Source organism: Rosa chinensis, chromosome 1, assembly GCF_002994745.2.
Source record: "Rosa chinensis cultivar Old Blush chromosome 1, RchiOBHm-V2, whole genome shotgun sequence".
Lineage (NCBI taxonomy): Eukaryota > Viridiplantae > Streptophyta > Magnoliopsida > Rosales > Rosaceae > Rosa > Rosa chinensis.
The window spans coordinates 16,051,990-16,072,567 of record NC_037088.1 but is presented as its reverse complement, the minus strand read 5'-3'; the positions used below and the strand labels follow the sequence as shown (position 1 = coordinate 16,072,567).

At 43.7% G+C, this 20,578-nt stretch overlaps 1 long non-coding RNA gene across 4 annotated transcripts; it reads left to right on the top strand.

The window, feature by feature from the left end:
• Positions 1-18,391: 18,391 nt before the first annotated feature.
• Positions 18,392-20,188, top strand: LOC112182153. Of its 4 annotated transcripts, none has more exons than XR_005804754.1 (3): positions 18,392-18,520; positions 18,724-19,490; positions 19,995-20,188. It is a non-coding gene; the product is annotated as an uncharacterized LOC112182153 (long non-coding RNA). The 4 variants fall into 4 exon arrangements; XR_005804756.1 differs by having other exon boundaries at positions 18,404-18,524; XR_005804755.1 differs by having other exon boundaries at positions 18,438-19,160; positions 19,317-19,490.
• Positions 20,189-20,578: the final 390 nt, after the last annotated feature.

Here is a 20,578-nt window from a genome sequence, read left to right as displayed (position 1 = left end):
CAAGATCTAGTTTCAAGTGCAAAGCTTTCAAACAATCAGTCCAATTTTCTACAGAAGCAAAACTGGAAAACTGGACCTGTGAGGAGTCCAGCAGAATTTCCGCCCCAACCATATGGAATTAAGCTCTGAAATTTCATCACAATGATCTACACTCATTTTGGATCATTTTATATGAAGGAGTCGAAGACCCATTATGACTTCTTGGTGGAGATATAATTGAAGGAATAAAGGAGCTGAAAGTGATTCAAAATCACTCCAAAACTCATCATTTCTATCTCCATTTAGTGCTCCATTATCTCCAACTAGTGCTCCACTATCTCCAATTAGTGCTCCACTATCATTTGTTTAAGGCCAACCACTTTGGCATGGTAGCCTATAAATAGAGGTTACAATGAAACACTTCAACACACACACATTCACAACAACAATCTCTAAGATTATCCAAGCCTCTCTAGAGCAATCCTCTCCTTCTCTTACCAGTAGCCACACTCTAGTCCTAGTCTCCTCAAGAGCTGACTGTTAGTGCCACCAAACCTTCCAGCCAAGCTAAAGTCACGCTTTAGCAAGTTCTCCTCACTTCCTAGTAGTTCTCGCTCTGCTCGATCTACAACATTGAGTATCGATTGTGATTTTGAAGAAGCTCAGCAAAAGTCCTCGCCACGAGGCACAAAGAATCCCACGACGAGGTTAGTGCTCTCCTCGTCCACAATCGTTTGAAACAAGTCAGGTCAAGGGACACCCCCGACGACCTCACCCGAATGGTGCTAGCACGCCCGCGCAAGTAAAGAGACTGTTGACTAGCTGCAACAAAACTGGAGCCAAACATTTTGGCACACCCAGTGGGACATACTGTGAGCTGTAAATCACACCACTATTAAGAAATTGAGGTTGGTAAGGGGTTGTGAATCATAACGGAATAGGTGAAGTCTCTTTTGTTAATATTGACCTAAACTCCTTATTGGTGCCTAGTTCAGGTCCCTTAAGGTTAAGGACGGTTTTTATTAACACTTGTTGAACTGTCTTCACACTTATGATCTTTCTCATCTTAGTAAGTATAACCTATGTGAAATGGTGTCTAGAAAGGGGACAACGTTCATAACAGGTTATTGAATCCAGAAGTGCGTGCAAATGGGCCTAAAACCACTATGTGGAAGTAGTTCATGCCAAAATGGATTCTGCCTCTTTTGTTTGCCCTCCCCCATCTGGCCATTTTAGTAAGGTTGCCCAAAGGATTTGAAAGAAAGTTTGTGTCTAGGCGACTATACTTGGGCCGCAAGTCTAAACCTTGATTCACAGTGTCTTATTGAATTCAGCTACTTTCAATTCAGACTTCCAGAAGCCATTGGGAAGTCAAGCGCAAACCCTTATCAAAAGGTTTACGTTAACTACCCGAAACATAAGACCTCCAGTTACAGACTGCACTCGCATGCAGACTGTCGTGGTCTTTCTGAAGAACAAGTAATCCAAAGATTTTCTCCCCACCCTCCATCGACAGAGATGTCAACTGAACGAGGAGGAAATCAACATCCTACTACTGAAGGCGAGAAAGTTCCCGCCGCCCAGCCTAATCAGGTTGGCGATACGTCTAGCATCACCCAGGTAGCCGCGAGCGCAGTTACAACTATTGACTTTGTGCCTATTCTCGTTCCAGAAAATGCGACCATTGAAGAGCGGCTTAATATCCTTCAACAGAATTCTGCTGCATACCATGAGAAGATGGAAAAAGCCCTTGCGGAGGACCGTCGACGGCTTGATGAGTTCACGATCTCGGTCAAGAGGCTTGAGCTAGGGGCACAACAAACACAAGGTCAATTGGATGGCATGAACCAAAATATGCAGAAGAACCACAAAGAGCTGTTGGTCGCAAGCAAACACATCGCTTCAGAAGTCGCGACGATTCGTAAAGAAGGATCCAACGTCGTGACCCAGGTGGCCATGCAGAAGGCTGACCTTGATCAGACCAGAGAGGTTCTACATAAAACACTGGGAGATCCTAGCGCCATTCTAGGCTCTCTAGGTTAGTCCCCCATATCTGGCAAGTACATACCACCAAATGCTCGAGAAAAAGCAAGCGGCGGCAGTACAGCCACATCCGCTACCGCTGTATCAGTCAGAGGTAAAGAGACTACTCTGGCAATGGGTGGGAAGAACAACGCCTCGTCATCAGTCACGCAAGGGACCAGGACTTTGAAAATCAATGAAAGGGCCTCTGTTGGTCATATCCGGTTTCCCCTATATGACAGCGACGGAGTTGAATACGTGCACCACGATCCACCTCCAGCAAGTCATTATGGTATCGATCGGGTTGAAAGTCCAGCGAAGGTCACCGCAGCCACAAAGGGTCAGCCAACAGTGGGTTTTACGTCGCAGACGTCAACCCGACACAAAATGACCAATGAAGGCGGCATATCTTTGGTTAATCAGGCTTCACAGGCGCCACCGCTGGTCTGGCCAGTTGATAATACAGTGGTTCACCCACCTCCTCCTGATCCAAGATATATAAGGAGAGAGGAGGTAGAAGCAATGATCAGGGCTGCGAACCAAAGGCCTAACCTGGAGGAGGCCTACCAAGGACCCTTCCCACCACATATTACACAGACACCTTATCCTAGGGGATATAAGAACATTACGTTCTCTACTTTCTTGGGAGAGGAAGTCGAAAATGCCGCGGCCCATTTGGTTAGGTTTCGAGTACAGTGTGGCCAGTACCAAAACGACGACAATCTGAAGTGTAACATCTTCACTACTTCTTTATCGGGGTTTGCCTTCACCTGGTTCACTAAGCTGCAACCAGGATCAGTTGCGAGTTAGCCCACGATGGAGAAGATGTTCAAGGAAACCTTCGGGACTATCGAGCCGGAAGTAGATCTGGCTTCACTCACTCAGATGGCTCAGCAACCAACTGAATCCGCTGTCATGTACCTTCAGCGCTTTCAGATCCAGAAAGGAAAGTTGAACGTGATTCTGCCAGAGAGAGAACTGGTGAAATTGGCAATCAAAGGCTTAGTTCCCCGCCAACGCAAAAAACAGCATGGAAGCATGTTCAATTCCATGGGGGAACTGATCACAGAAGTAGGAAGTCTCGAGCACTTGCTCAAGGAGATAGACGCTATGAAAAACGCCTCGAAGGGGACATACATCCCAGGGAAACGCCGAATAGTGGCTGCACTCAGCCATCAATCCAGTTCCTTTTATCCTTACTACAAGAGTGAGGAATCTAGTACAGCAGAGGCTGACGAGTCTGAAAAAGATGAGATAGCTGCCCTGGAACTCACCGGGAAAAAGGCTTCAACGCTAAAGCAACTGAAGCTGTGCAAAGAGCCGGTGAAGCTCAAGTCGGTGGTTTTCACCAAACCAGAGTTCGCAAATTATACTTACGACGCGAACAAAGCACATGAAATCTTGGATGAAATGATCGCCGCGAAGATGGTGAAAACAGACTTCGGCCCATTTCCCAAACCAGAGTAGCTAAGGGGGAAGAAATACTGCAAACTCCATAATATATGGAATCATAATATAGCCGATTGTGTTAAGCTGAAGGATCAGATCCAAATCTGGTTAAATAACGGTAGTTTGCAAGTAGAGGCACCGACAACAGCAGCAGCGTTAGTGGACCTAGATCCCTTCCCAGATACTGGCATCAACATGGTAGACGTGGTTTGGGGTGAAAAAGATCAGCAGAATCAAATTCCAGACCATGCGGCTAAGGATTTGAAAAGGGTTGGAGACAAAGTCATGAAGCGGGAATCCAAGACTCGTTTACCCATCGTCCTATGCTCGCGGTGCAAGGAAGAATATGACACTCAAGCCCTAGATGAGGAAACATCCCAGACTGTCCGCTTTGGATCTCTACTGCCAATACGGTTAGTATCATCCTCTAGAAACTTCCAACCATGCAGCCCAAGAGTATACAGTGGTTCAGAAACTCTTTCTCCAAGGGACTCAAACTTATTCAAAAAGTTGAAGACCGCGAGGGAAGAAGAGTAATTAGATAAGCGACAAGGGGTTTTAACCAGACCTTACATTCCGCCAGTGTCGACATCCTCCATCAAAGAAGGGAGATGGTATACACAGAAGAATGGCAAGGTGGTGGAGATGGAGCTCTTCAAGGAAGAGAAAACTCCAGCGGAGGTTTGGAGAAGCAAAGCGAACCTTGGAAGCACTAGATCAAGGACTGATCAAACCATTGTAATTACTGAAACCTCCAGAAGAGTATCAGAGACAATTGGAGGCATTGGCCTCTAAGAGATTCGTTTCCCCGCAAGTTCAGAAACAATAGCCCAAAGTATCACACAAAGAGCAAAAGCCACGTGCCCCCAAGAGCAACGCCCAGGAGAAGTCCCTAGTTCCCGCGAGGCAAGAACCACCGCCAGCTCGTAAAGTCAATGTTTGGAGGAGAGTATCTCGCGAAGGAAGAAATAGCGAGCCTTCCATCTTTGATAGGCTGGGGGGCAAAGACAATCGGTCCGCAATTGTGCAGAAAGTTCAAAGCTTGGTGGTCACTCTCCTAGAGGAAGTGCCAGCGACAAAAGAAATTTTAGAATCACTGAACCAGGTTCCCATGGTACAGGAGCACGAACAAGCCAAGGTGGTGATCCCCGCAGAGGAATCATTGGTTGCTTTCATGGTTAAACGGTTCAACGCCGATATCCCAGCAGATGAACCCAAGTTCAATCTTGTTGATGACATGGATGAAACAGAAATGGTGGATACCTCTTGCAATGTGGTTTATGTGCTCCATGCTAAGTATGCCTTAGCAGTCGCTGCACAGGAATGTGTAGAAGCTGACACGATTGAAGAACAGCAGTTGCAGATCACTTCAGCCGCAAAACAACACAGGTGAAAGAAGTAGTGTTCCTTGAGACTGAAGATGCTAACAGCAAGGGTTTCTTCATGAGCTTCATAAGACCCACACCCGCCATGGTGCAACACATGAGACCTTTGTATATCACAGCAAAAATGAATGGGACTAAGGTTAGCAAGATAATGGTTGATACCGGCACGGCTGTGAATGTCATTACTACTAGAACCATGCATCTACTAGGGATTAAGAAAGAGAAGATCCAATCCACGTCCCTTACGCTAAAGAACTTCGCGGGGACTGTGACCAAAACATTGGGTTTGATTTTCCTACGAGTCAAGGTGGGTCCAGCAGAAGGGGTTTACGCTTTCTTTGTTACAGATTTCTATGCGGAATATAGCACAATTATAGGCCGCGACTGGATCCACAGGAGTTATTGTGTCCCATCCACCCTTCATCAGAAGCTGATCATATGGGACAGAGTCGCGAACAAGGCGGAAATTGTTAAAGCAAACCCGCGACCTTTTTCGGTGTCCGCCAACTACTTGGACGCAAGGTATTACCTAGAACCAATCTCTGCTTTACAAGTCGTTGGTATTGATGATAAGGGCCGCCCCACAGGGTGACGACCTCTGAATTGGCACAATAGGGGCTCGTAGTCGCAAAAGACGACCTCGAAAGGCCTGGATATGCGGTGCCATCTCCAAGTACTAATTAATGGATCACGAACTCATGGAGGAAGAGGTAGAGGCCATCCATTCCTTATACGAGAGGCCATCCTCATACTTGGTGGAAAAAAAGGCCTATGATCGAGTCGCGACCTTAGAAATTGTTAATGAAGAGTTCACGGACCAAGAAGAGGAGGAAGAAGAGATTCAGCTTGCTCCAGCGGCATTGGATGACACACCTCTGAAGGTTAGGGACCCTACTGAAAAGGTCAATCTGGAAACAACTGATGAGCCTATAGAAGTGACTATCAACACTTACTTAGAGCCTAGCGAGAAACAGAGGCTCGTCAAATTATTGCTGGAATTCAAGGACTGCTTCGCTGAAAAATACGAGGACATGCCAGGCCTATCACCAGACTTGGTATGCCACCAACTACCAACGCTGCCTGATAAGAGGCCTGTGAAGCAAGAGCCGCGAAGAATGAACTTGGAGACCCAAGTTCTGGTCAAAGAGGAAGTCAAAAAGATGCACAAGTCGGGCATTATCAAGGAAGCCAAGTACAATAAGTGGCTGTCCAATATAGTGCATGTTCGCAAGAAGAATGGCAAGATGAGGATCTGCGTAGATTACAGAGATCTTAATTTGGCTACACCTAAAGACGTCTACCACATGCCTGTTGCGGACATGTTGGTAGACGCAGTTGCAGGGCACGAACTGTTGTCTTTCATGGATGGTACAGCGGGATATCACCAGATTCCAGTCACGGAAGAAGATAGACACAAGACCGCATTCCGCTGCCCTGGGTTTGCAGGAGTTTTTGAATATGTGGTCATGCCTTTTGGACTGAAGAATGCGAGAGCAACATATCAAAGAGCCATGAACCTGATCTTCCACGACATACTTGGGAAGATCTTAGAGGTTTACATTGATGACGTCGTCATGAAGTCTAAGAAGAGTGGAGATCACTTCACGGATCTCAGAAAAGTTTTCGAGCGCATGCAGCTACACAAGCTCAAGATGAATCCCGCCAAGTGCGTTTTTGGAGTTCAGGCAGGAGATTTCCTGGGATTCATTGTCCATCAAAGGGGCATTGAGGTCCCTGAGGATAAAGCAAACGCGGTCATCAATGCATCTCCCCCGCGAATGAAGAAAGAGTTACAGCGGCTACTGGGTAAGATCAACTTTTTGTGACGATTCATTTCTAACTCTTCAAGCAAAATCCATCTTTTTTCCCCACTGTTGAAGTTGCAAGGACAGAACGAGTTTGTGTGGGAACCTAAACATCAAGAGGCTTTCGAAAAAATCAAGGCCTATCTGGCGAGACCGCCAGTGCTTGTTCCTCATAGAGCGGGATTTCCATTAAAGTTGTATGTTTCAGCAGCTGAGGCTTCCATTGGCAGTCTCCTCGCTCAGGATGATGAAAAGGGTGTTGAACATGCCATCTTTTACCTCAGTAGGACACTCACAGATTGCGAAACAAGGTACACTCCAATGGAAAAGCTGTGTCTTACATTATACTTCTCAGCATGCAAGTTGCGGCATTACATGCTGTCTTTTATTACTTGCATCATTGCTCAAACTGATCTAGTCAAGTATATGCTATCGCGACCTATCTTGAGAGGCCGTATTGGCAAGTGGGTGCTCGCCTTATCAGAATTCTCGCTACAGTATGTGCCACAGAAAGCAGTAAAGGGGCAAGCCATCGCAGACTTTCTGGCACATCACCCTATGCTGGATGTCCCCGCGGTTAGAGATTTAGAGGTCGCTGCCACAACTTTAGATGGCCCAGATCTAGCGTGCTTGCCAGAGCATGCCGCGCTTTATCAAGCCACAATCTCACTGTAGCCTTCGGTGTTATATTTTGACGGGTCAAGAACATATACGCTAGCAGGAGCAGGGGTTGTCTTGGAAAATCCGGCCGGCGATCGATTTTCCTACTCTTTCCAGTTGGAGTTCCGGTGTACCAATAACCAAGCAGAGTATGAGGCCATCATTATAGGCCTAGAAGTATTACTGGAAATGGGAATCGGAGATGCACAAATACTTGGCGATTCTCTCTTGGTTATCAATCAGTTATGCAACGAGTTCAGATGCAATAGCTTCACGTTGGTTCCTTATTGGAACAGGGCATTAGACCTGTTGGACCAGTTTGATAACGTACATCTTGAGCCAGCTGGCAACAGGGGTAACATTGAGATATGGTGTGCGGGAGAGAATCCTTAAAGTCGAGCGTTGGTGAGAAGAGATCTTCCAGATGATGCCTCAGTCACCACCCTAGAAACCATTGACGTGGATTGGTGCATTCCTTTGATCGCTTATCTGAAGCAGCCAGATCACACTGCCGACAGGAAGATTAGTTTTCTTGCACTAAATTACTTTCTTAGAGGTGACGAGCTGCGATGACGCGGCGAAGATGGCATAGACTTCAGATGTGTTTATGGCCACAAAGCGAAACAACTCATGCGCGAAGTTCATTCCGACATTTGCGGTGCTCACCAAGCAGGTCCAAAGATGCGATGGTTGCTCAGACGACATGGATATTTTTGGCCCAGTATCTTGAAGGATTGCATCGCATTCGCTAAAGGTTGTTTAGACTGCCAAGCTCATGGGCCGGTCCAGCATGTCCCTAATGTTCCAATGCAACCCATTATTAAGCCTTGGCCCGCAAGAGGATGGGCGCTAGATTTAATTGGGATGATTCACCCACATTCATCACTTCAGCATAAGTTCATCATCGTCGCGACTGATTTCTTTACAAAATGGGTCGAAGCAGAACCTTTGAAAGAAGCATCTGGTGGTACGTTGCGACAATTCCTGTTTAGGAACATCATATGCAGATTTGGTATCCCAGAAGTTTTTGTTTCGAACCGGGGGGTAGCTTTTATGGGTGGTGAAGTTGATAAATTGGCAAAGGAATGGGGAATACAATTCGTCCATTCCAGTCCTTATTATGCTCAGTCTAACAGTCAAGCGGAGGCCAGCAACAAAATCATCATCACTTTGCTGAAGAAAATGTTGGAAGTTAATCTGCGACAATGGCATGAGACCCTTTATGAGACTCTTTGGGCCTATTGCACATCGAAGCAAAATCCCACCGCGACTACACCTTATGCTTTGATGTTTGGCCATGATGCAGTCCTGCCTTTGGAAGTCAACGTCCAATCATTATGAGTTCAAGAGCAACATCATCTCATTGGAGAAGACTACGTTCAGGCTATGTGGCAGGAACATGAAGACCTTAGCGAAAAGCGCTTGGAGGCTTTAGATAGTTTGGTCATGGAAAAGCAACGAGTTGCTAGCGCCTATGACAAGCGGACGCGGGGAAGGAGTTACAGCGAAGGAGAGTTGGTTTGGAAAGCAGTTCTCCCATTTGGCGAAAAATTAGATGGTCGCAGCAAATGGACTCCAAGATGGGAAGGCCCGTACATCATCTATAAAATCTTAGAGAAAGGAGTTTTTCATCTCAAGGACCTGGATGGAGATGTCCATCATAACCCTATCAATGGGAGATACTTGAAGAAATATTTTCCCAATGTCTGGGACTCGGAGGAGTCGTAGACAATTTATTCGCATAAGACATGGGGGACAATTCTAGTGTTCCTACACTCGCGAAGCCCATTCATGAAGGCCTGTTTTTTAGGCCCATAATCATTTCTTCGCTATGCCTAGCAACACTAGGGGGGGCAACACTATACAATACTAGGCCCATTTAGCTTAACAATTATGGCAAAAAAAAAAAATACAACTCTTAGGGGGCAAGTCTAAGTGTTCCTACACTCGCGAAGCTACTAAGCCGAGTCAGCGGCTCCGGAAACTTTTTTCAGCTTTGCCCTAGCAGGAAAGGCTAAGCTCAAGGGAAGTGTGAGAGCTACCACCGTGACTGCCACCTCCATCGGAAGTAGTCCTCATGTTGCCAAAGATGTCCTCACCGTGCATGGGAAACAGTGGAAGGGTTTTAATCTCCTGGTGATCTTCTCCTCGTTGTTCCATGATGGATCCACCAATACCAGCAGAACTAGTTGACCCAAAATTGAAATTAATGGATCCACCAACAAGCCTTGATCTTTGCTTGGGCACTTGAACATCCGAAGTGAGCTTCTTCTTCTTCAGCTTCTCCCGAGCCCTTTGGTTCTGGAACCAATAAAAGACGTTCTTGTTCTCGATCTGTCCGTACCATTTTAGCTGGAGAGTGATCCTCTGAACCTGCTCTACAGTGGGGGACTTAACTCTCTTGTCATCGTAAAGCTCCTTGAGGATTCTTATCTGATCTGTAGTAGGAAGCCACCTGGTATTACTCTGCTTGCAATGCATGGTAGGACTACTCTCGGCTGCTTTGTTGCTTCCTCCATCCTCGGTTGGATGCCGGTTTTGTGGTTCCATTGGTGATGGATTGAGAGAATGTGAGAATTAAAGAGTGATGATGATAAGTAATTAAGAAAGATTGCTGTTAGAAATATTCGATTTGATGAAACGATTTTGGGATTGGAAATTTGGGTTTATAATGTAGAGGAAGATATAGGCATGCAAATATCCACCCTTGGATGGACGGTCAAAGAGAAGAGTCAAACTAAGTGTCAGTAAAGCGTGATTAAAGTTGCCCTAAATTTCAGAAAAGAAGGAATTATTGGCGCGTGAGGGAACCGAACGGTTTTCGAGGATGCAACTATTCCATTTTCAATATTATCTTCTCACGGTGGAGTTTTCAACAGCTAATTAATGCGAATTGAGTTGGGGCCAGCAAGTGGATCCAAAAGATAAATATTTTCTCAAAACCCTCGTCGCGAGGCTCGATTTGACGCAGAACATATTTTAAAAGTTCATATTATTTTCAATATACAACTATGGGAGCCTATATTTGATGCTTTGCGAGACACAATTATTGGCTTCTCACGGATATTTAAATATCAGAATAAGAAAATATTATTGTATTCATAAAGTGGCTTTGCGGCCAAAAGCAGTACATTCATTACAAAGCCAAAAGTGGCTAGAATACAAAACAGGGATCTTCGGATATCTTCTGAATCTTTTCTCAAGTGGAAGCAGCTATGGAATCCAACGTCGGGTTGAGCCGCGCCATTATCTCTCAAGGAGGGGCAAACTTCAGGGAAGGAAAAAGAGGAGTAACGGAGCCCCCGTGCCCCCTTTACATGGAAGCGGCAGAGGAATACGACATAGGCTTGGCCAACGCCATTATCCATGAGAAAGGGAGACTCCAATGAAAGAAAATGGAGCCTCCAAGCCCCCTAAATTGGAAGCAGCTACGGAATCCAACATCGGGTTGAGCCGTGCCATTATCTCAAGGAGGGTCAGAGAGTGAAGAAACAGAATATCGACTCGAGTCTTTGCACCCCCTTTAGCCTTGGTAACTGCCATTAGTTGGACGTGAAGCATGGGAACAGCCATTCTGTAGCTTGAACCCATTTCTTCAAAGAGTCCATCCCTTCTCATCCCTCCAAGATTCTGTCAAGAAGAGAAAGGGGGAGAAGGAGGTTACCACCAAAGCCCTTCTCATCTGGAGGACTCAGTTTGGTCCGACTCCAGAAGGAAGGGGTTGGAGGAAGGATCTTTGGCCTCAATTTGGCTTCCCTCCCTTCCCCGATTTGCTCCAAGTGGGGGATCCTAATAAAGATGATCTCGCATGATCGTGGATCTCACACTCGGAGCCCCCTCGTGTTTCTAAACCAATCTGAAGCCTGACATTTTTGTTGCAAGATTCTAGAAAGGCGAAACAAGGGGTTGCCTAAGATTACGCCATAAGGCCTAACCCAGGCTTAAGATTACGCCATAAAGCCTAAAATTTAGAGGCTAAAGGTCATTTCATGAGGGGAAGATTTGTGAAGAAGGAGAAAGAGAAGCAAGGACTGAAAGGCCATTTCTTGAATGTTTCAGAAAATTTGTTGTGAGTATTCCTTGCCCAAAATACAACTATTTAAAGGGACTTCAGGAAAATCCCCACCCTTGGAGGGATGGTTAAAGAGTCAAACCGATGTCAGTAAATCGAGATTAGTGATTCCAAATCTCGGGAAAACAGGGACTAGTAGCATGTGAGGGGTGGTTTTTGAGGAGTTAGCTATTATTAGAGGATTAATAGCATGTGAGGAGACCGAATGGTTTTCGAGGAGGTAACTGTTCTATTCACGAGATTATTTTTTCACGACAGTTGTTTTTTAGCGAGTGATTAATGCCTTAAATCTCGGAAAAGAAGGGATTAATAGCATGTGAGGAGACCGAGGTTTTTGAGGGGGCTTACAGAGATTGGCCCGCAAAGCTCAATTTCAAACAAAGTTCCTCCACGCGGAGTTTCGCCGCAATGGCACCAGCTTCGGCCTGAGTGGCCTGTTCTCTGATACGGGCCAGGTTGCGGCCCATTTCTTCAGAAGCAGCCAAAGGCTCATCGAGTTGAGCTTCTTCTGCAACAATCGCATTCTCAACAAAGGCTAAATGGGCTTGGAGGTCCTCGATCTGAAGTTTGAAGTCGGACCTTTGGATTTGTAGTTCCCGCAGGCGGATGGATCGTTCATTTAAAATATCGCAGGAGAAGTCCATTTCTCGAGAGACACTATTCAAAGCCTCTTGAGCGTCGTGAGCCTGGGTGTTCGCCGCCGATTGACGTCGGCGGGCCATATCAAGTTCATTCAACAGAGAGTCGATAGCATTAAATTGCCACGGAGTCAAAACCTTCTCTTGGCGAAGATACCTTAGAGCTTCCAAGACTCGCGGGAGGATGTCAGTCTCCAATACCTGAGGACCCAGATGTTCATGAAGCACCATCTTAGCCTCATCCATAGCAGAAGGAGGAGTTACCTCCAACACCCTCATCAATCTCTCGAATCTGGTAGGAGGAGGAGGCGGCAGAGGCACCACAGGATCACGAACCACCAATGCAAAAGGGTGGACAGCTTCCTCAGTTTCTTCATCTCCAATAGGTTGGTCTATGCCTTCAGCCGCAGGAGAATCTGGAAACTCCACTCGCGGCTCACCATGGGCAAGTGGAGTAGATTCAAGCACAGGGCCCTCGGCTTCGACGGTTGTCACATTTATTCGCGAGACTTGGGGGGAACCACCACCGTCAGTATCATTTTCCATCTCTGGGGTGACTGTCCCACCGATAGGACCCTCAATGTTTGTAGCCACCTCCTCGGTACAAACAGAATCCTGGTCAGATTCAGAAAGTCAGAGAGCGGTGTTGGATCAAAAAGGAAAATGGAAAGTATTGGCCAACAGTGGCTTACCTCTTGAGCTGTCGGGTCAATATCTGGTACGTGATCACCAAGAGGAAGAGGCCTCATCTCATTCACCTTTTGGACCTCTAGTGCCGCGAGAATCTCTGTCGTCATCAGTTCCTCATAAGCGGCAGAAGCCTCAGAGTGACTTTCCACGCTTTCATGCTCCAAGGAGTCGTCATCGGAGATCATTATTAGAATGGTAGGACCTTGCAGATGCTCTGTAGATGTGGGAGACGGAAGAGGCGCCACGGATTAGTTGATGCTTGAACTAGCGAGAGAGTTGGCTCTTCTGCAGCGGCTGAGGATCCAGCCTCGCTCAGGCGAGAGGGATCAGTGGTCCTTTGACGGACCTGTCAAAAGATATGTAATGAAGATCATGCCCAGATTCTAAAATTTAAATAGAATAAGACGAGGCCGGAGTTTACCAATCGCATTCCCAGAGGTTCGTCATCTTCAAAACTCTCTTCGACGGATTGAGACCTATCGCATTTGCAAGCAAAGACAGCAGTGGCCTGTACGAGAAAAGAATCACAATTCAAAAAGGGGGAAAGCACCAAATATGCAAGTTTGGGATCGTTCTTAACCAAATTACCTCAGCAGGATCTTCATCATGAGAAGACTCTCCATCAGGAGTCTCCTCTACTATTGCCCTTTGTTTCCTGGCCTGAACAGAGTTTGTCTTGCTCCGGGTACTTTGCTGCAAAACACACTCAGGAATAAGAGCGGGAAAATCATTTCATGAGGAAAAGGAATGGTGAAGAAAGACAAAAACTTACTGTTGCCCTAAGCTCGTGGATTTGTATCCCTGGACGCGATGAGCGAGAAGGTAGAGTAGGTCGCGGGGGTTGTGCTGCAGGGTTGGAGAAGCGCTCAAGAATCTCGCGGTCCTCCGGACCAGGACTACTCATGCTACGAAAGATCAGGACGAAGAGTTCGTCATGTGGCAGGTCCCAACAGTTCACGGACACTTCTTTCCACCAATCAGCATAATCATCGTTGACATCGTTGAGGGGGTACAACGCTCTGACCCAAAGGGGAATCACTATCAAAGTAAACTGACTCTGAAAGGGGGCAGACCCAGGTGGGGCTAATCTCCGCCAAGAGGTGTAATAATTGGCAGAATCAACCAGAGGCCAAGGTACCAACGGGGCCAACCCAAATTGGCGAGCGAAGTGGTTAGGGGCATAAAGCTCAAAACTTATGCAGTCGGTGGCAAGACGAATATCCAAGCAGGAGATGGCGCGACGAAAGGCCAGGAGGGCTCTTTCGCTATGATCCCGTCCACTGGGTAGAAAGCCATCGTCAAGGGGAGGAGGGAAACGCCTAGAAAGGACTATTTTTGGGTCCGGCATCTCCCACAGCAAGTACAAGTAAATAAAACACTCGGAGTAGGGAAGAGCTCGATACCTTACATTGCGGCAAAGCCAGTTCCCCAAAAGGGAATCGACTGGAGGTTCCTTTGGAATATCATCGCGATGGAAGCGAGGGAAATAAATCTGCAGCCAAAAGGCAAGAATCCAGAAAGGGCCACTAATGTCGGTATCAAAGGGGCGCATTATGGCCCTATAAAGGGAACAATATAATGCACCCAATACAGGTTGCCCAAGGCCAACGCAAGTACCATTGTAGAGAGCAGTGGCCAGAGAATTCCAAGGCCCAATAGGTTTGTTGGAAGAAATGCAAAAGATAAATTTGCAAAGCCAGAATTCCAGGAATGCGATACCTCCTGCATGGTCATGCTAGGTGCAGTAATAGTCGCGCCAGATTGGGTAGGATCTGCTGTGATGCCCCCGACTAGCCATATCCATTCTCAAAGAAAATTGAATGCCATCAAACTGACCATGCACATAGGGGTCAAAGTCAATGGGCAACCCCGTGATGCTAAGAACATCCAGCAGGGTTATGCTCATCTGCCCAAACCCAAAATCGAATGTATTGCTGGAGGTGTTCTAGAAGCAAAGAGCGGCGGCCAGCGGTGCAGGGTTAGTGTTATGGGGAAGACAGAAGCATAGATCGATGGTTTGGGTGATACCCACCGCATCCCATTGGGCCAAATCTCTCGCTCGAACCTCCTGATACCAAACCTTTTCCTCGGGAGCGATGGTAGGCCAGAAGCCCACTTTCCTCCTTGGTCGCCAACTGCTAAAATCACCAGGCACCTGCCAAAGAGCCGCTATGGGACGGCGGATGGGAAGCCCATAATAGGCCATAGCATCATCTGGCAAACGATCGCGAGGTGTGGGACCCAGACTCGCTTGACTATCACCGCCACCAAAGCCCATCAGTCGACTTCTCTCCTCTCCGGTCTGACTTCTACATCGAACACTCATGTTAGTCCGCCAGGTGAATGCGGCTTTCTCAGTGATTTCATCTGCCTGATCGATAACGAATGGTTTCTTGGATACCATTTCTAGGTCGCAAGGAACACTTCTCCATTACACCTTGATTTATAGCTCAGATATTTTTGGAGATTAATTTATTAGCTGGGCCAGTGAGTGGCCCTAGTTGATAATTAATGAGTCATTATTCCATCTTGAGAATCGCATCTAAGGTGACAATGAAGATACTTCTCCATTACACCTTGATTTATAGCTCAGATATTTTGGAGATTAATTTATTAGCTGGGCCAGTGAGTGGCCCTAGTTGATAATTAATGAATCATTATTCCATCTTGAGAATTGCATCTAAGGCGACAGTGAAGATATTCCACCTTTTCCAACCACCGCAAGGCTAGCATAGTGGCCTGATGTTTTTTAATTAAAACATGATTAAAACCGATGCGGTTTTAGATGCTAAAGTTGCAGCAAGTATGGTGGTTTCGCTTGGTCACATGTCATGATGTCGATAGCCATGATCCAATCATCCTCTTCAGCATAAGACTCGCGAAGGATTAAATGACAGCAAACAGTTTGCTATTCTGCATCTTATTTCGCCAAGTACGTAGGCCTTGATCAAACTTGATTTAGCCAGCGAAGTGGCTCCAACACCTACATTTGAGAAAATCAACAGAGAGCCAGCGAACAAGGCAGATACGTGCTGCTATACACATGGCGAAGTTACCACCAAGGAAGAGAAGGATCCTCATTCGCGATAGAAAGCAGTCTCCTTCGCACGGGGGGGGGGGGGGGGGGGTGGCACGCTAAAGTTCTGATCTCCTAACACCTACCCAAGTTTCACCAATTCACGGCATACCAGACATCAGATACATGAGAGGCAATAAAGTTGATAAAGAAAACGTGAGTTCATGACAAAGGCAATTCAGATTGTGGTGTTCAAGCTTTATGGCCTATTTAGAGGCCTATATGGAATCAGTCAAGCAATTTCAAGCCAATAAAAGTGGCCTTGGAGCAACGACTTTGAAGCAACGACATTATAAGAGCGGTACTGATTCAAGACCTCTTCAGTCAAGACGAGGACCTTTGACTTCGAGGTCTAGGGGGCAATGTTTGGACCCAAAATGAGCACACTACAACAGAAAGTCTTTTTAGCGACCAAGTTTTTTTCGAGGAATTTATTTTCCTCAATAAATGTCACCTTTTACGAGGAATATTTCAATTCCTCATTAAATGCTATTAAGTCTTCTACGAGGAATATATTTTCCTCACTATATATCACTTTCTACGACGAATATTTCAGTTCATCACTAAATGTGATCATAAGTTGGTCTCTTGAAGCGTCATGTTATTAGCGAGGAAAATATGAGACTTGGGTGACGAATTTTTTCATCGCGAAAATGACATTCAGCGAGGAAATAACGATTTCGTCGTTATTTTTTTGGCGGAAAATTGTCTAAGACCCGCCAAATTCTATGGCGATAAAACTAGCGTTTCCTCGCTACAAATCTGTGTTCTAGGAGGAACAATTTCCTCGTCAAAAGAAGTCATTAATGAGGAAATAACACTTTCCTCGTTAACAGTTTGGCGGAAAATTGTGTAAGACCCGCTAAATTCAACGGCGACAAAATTATAGTTTCCTCGTTAAAAGTACATGTTCTACGAGGAACCATTTCCTCCTCAAAAGAAGCAATTAGAGAGGAAAAAAAAATACTTTTCTCGTTATTAATTTGGCGGAAAATTGTGTAACACCCGCCAAATTCAACCGCGATAAAACTATAGTTTCCTCGCTAAAAGTATGTGTTCTACGAGGAACCATTTCCTTGTCAAAAGAACCAATTAGTGAGGAAATAACGATTTCATCGTTATTAGTTTGACTAAAAGTTCTATAAGACCCCCCAAATTTATTAGCGATGATCTGAGCATTCCTCACTAAAAGTCTTACTTGAGCAATAAATGATTTCCTTCCCCCTGATACATTTAGCGAGGGTCTAATTATTTTGTCATTGTAGGTTTTGCAGGGCAAAAAAAATTGGAGATATTAAAATTAAAAAACAAAAAGCGTGCACATAATTTTTTTTAGCGGGCACAAAAAAAAAATCATAGAATCGCAGTAAAATATCAATAAAAAAGAGAAAAAGGATGACAAAATCATTGCTACCATTTACTTAAAATTATTATTTTGATGTCAAGTATAAAAATGTTCTTCTTTTTTTTTTTTTTTGTCAAAAGAAAATTTTGCATTAATATACATTGCAGGACAACAAAAAAGTGAAAGGCGAAGTCACAAAAAACAAAGAAAAAAAAACAAAAAGTTTGCAAATTCGCAGAAATTAAGGACTCAAACCTAAGATAGCCGCGACAATACCCATTGCTCGAACCACCCAAAGGACCCTGCTAATAATAAATCAAAAAATTTGAGATGAAGAAATAGATCCATAAATAATAAAGATTTTAATAATTTTATACCACAAGTAAGACTACCAATGAATGAGATGTGCTAGGTGTATTTGTCTTAATCATTTTTCCTTTTTCTTTTTGAGTGTGGAATGCGCTACTGACGTATTTGATTTCATAATCATTATTCATTTACACAAGTAGTATATGAATATTTTTGCTTTTAAAAGTATGATTGAATATCATGAATCTCTAAAATCGTAAAGCGAGTATGTAGGAATGATTTCATCGTTATTAAACAAGTTAATGAAAATCGATAGTTATTCACAATACTAATTTGAAATGTTAATATGTAAATATCAATACAAATGACTTGTTTTCACTCCCCATTTTTTGTAATTGAGCTTCCCTCAACTTTGTTTGTCTTCTACCAAAGAATCATGACATCTCACATAGCATAAGTTTATTTGTTACCCTGATAGTATGACAATAACTCATGATAGGACCTATATTGTATATACATGAATCAATGGTCGTTCAATAATGGATGTCTTTCTTGTTCAATTTGAAAGATCATATATGAAACACGCTATGCAATTGAACTTTGACAATGCAAACTCTAATTTGAGGGATAATAAGTGGAACACTCTATGAAATAGAACCTTGACAATGCAAAATCTATCCGATTCTAGTATTTAAATAAATTATGACAACAAATATTCAAATCGAAACCATTAAGCTATTCACAGTCATAAAATTACCCTAAAACCTAAACCCTAATCCATAAACCCTAAACCCTAAACCCTAAACCCTAAACCCCGTTTTATATTTATGGCACATTTTATTTTAATAAACGGCGGAACAAAGGATTAGAGAAAAAGAAAAAGAAAAATAGAGAAGCGGGACATTTGAGTTTTCATTTATCGAAGGCGGGGAGGAGAAAAAAAAAAGGGGGAAAAAAAAAAGAAAGATAAAACCTAAAGCATACTTAACTTTGTCTTTCGCATTTTTCTCTCAAACCCTCACGGCGTTCTCCTCTTCTGAAGCTCCGTCTCTGTCCTCTCTGAATCCGTCAAAGATAAGCTCTCATCTCTGTGAGTAAGATTAGATTCATCTTTCTTTCTCCCTATATCATTCTTGTATAGCTTGATTAATCAACGTCTTTTTATCATCTGCTAAATCTAAATGTGAGATGTAGTAGTTTATATAATTGGGGTAATTTCAATTAAACGCATTCTAATGGAATGCCCGATTCGATTTGAACTCAACCTGTATTTTGATTTTATTGTGAGTCCAGGACAAAGGGTTGTCAATCCCAGGTCAATTCAAGCTTTTAAAGTCGCTGCACTACCAATTGCTCTCTTATTCTGGGTTCGAAATGGGTTTTCATTATCTCTCGTTGTAGTCCAAAAATTTTGGATCTTTAGGCATGTTTTCATCCCTATGGACTTTTGTTGTTTCAATTTTGGATTCTTCTCTCATTCTGAGCAATTGGTTATCATTATTCAATCTCATCCTAGGTACCTGTATATAATTTACTTAATAAGATGCAATTGTTATTATTGGTTTGCTTTGTGATCCTATCCCTCTTTTATTCAGTTATTAGTTTTGGTTTATTGGTGCTGATCTCTTTGGTTTATTCATTTTACAAGTATAAACAGAATGAGCTAATGAAGTCAATGGGTGGGAAAAAGAAGTCTGGCAGTTCTTGGTTCATATTATATATATATGGAGGTCTAATTTCATTTTAGTTTTTGTTATGTGCAGTGCGTGCAATTCTCTTATTCTACTCTATCAATTTGTATACATCCTATTTCTTCTTCTGTATTTTTGTATTTGCCATTACTGTAATTTATTTTTGGCTTTTTTGTTTTTTGTTTTTTACTTCAGTGTACTTCTATCTGACTAGATGGCATTGGATATGGAGTTAAGGACGTTGTGTACTGGAGCTAACCCAGAATAAACATGGAGAATCCTGTGATAAAGAATACAGACTAATTGGAAGACCTCTCGAAAGGCCTTGTGGTTGCATTCTAGACTTAGCTCAATCTAATTTCTGACTTGGTAAGTGTCTCTTCTAAAGTGTATGTTCTGGTTCTCTAAAATGATTCTGAAGAGTCTTGGTTGGTACTGTCCCTTGATTCCATGCCATTTGAAGTCATTGTTACTTCTGATATCCTTTTCTTATGAATGGTTGTCTTTATTTTGATTTGCATAGCTATTGGCTACTATGATCGGTAGGGAACAATGAATCATTGCATCTTTGCATTTCATTTTGTTCTAATTTAGCATTGCTATGATTAGCAAGCTTTGACCAATCTCCGAATCTAGTTTGTGCTGTAGCTATTGCAAGTGTTTATGCTTTTCATAACCCCTTGCCTCTTTTGTTTGCATGAACTATCTGTTGGCCCTTGTAATGAATTTGCTTATAAGAAAATGGTGAAAGGATTAGCTTTGACTAATCTCTGAATCTAGTTTGTGTTGTAGCTGTTGCAAGCGCCCTGCCACTTTTTGTTGTTGCATTCTCCTTCACAGTAAATCACATTGTTTCATGCTTTTCATTTGCAGAATGGTGTTGGGTGGTCAATTCAGAAGTGCAGCACTGCAGCATCTCTCAAATAGTTAAGAGTTCTGCAAAGATGGTTTCTTTTATTGTTCTAGACTGTTATTTTGTATTTCACAATTTTGATGGGTATTCATCACAAATGTTCAAGTGTAATGGAGATCCAAAATTAAAAGGCATATAAAGGCTATTTATTTAATTATTCGCAGATTTATATTTTCTTTTCGATGATCAATGTTTTAGTGGTCTGTCGACATGGTCACTAATATATGCCTGTGACTGAAGTTTATTCATGACCAAAAAGTCAAAAACCTGAAACTTTGTGGTGGCTATAGGCTAGAATCTATAGCAACAAAACTAAGTTTCCTCACTATAGATTAGAACCTACAATGACAAAACTCAATTTCCTCGCTATAGATCACAGTACTTATATTGATAAATTTAAAGTTTCTCGACATTGAGCACCTTTGGTGAGAAATAATTTTCTCACTAAAAAGATATATATTGGGGATGAAAATAAATTTCCTTGTTGAAGATAGCTTATAGCGAGGAAATACTTCCTTGTGGAAAGACATCTATAACGACGAAA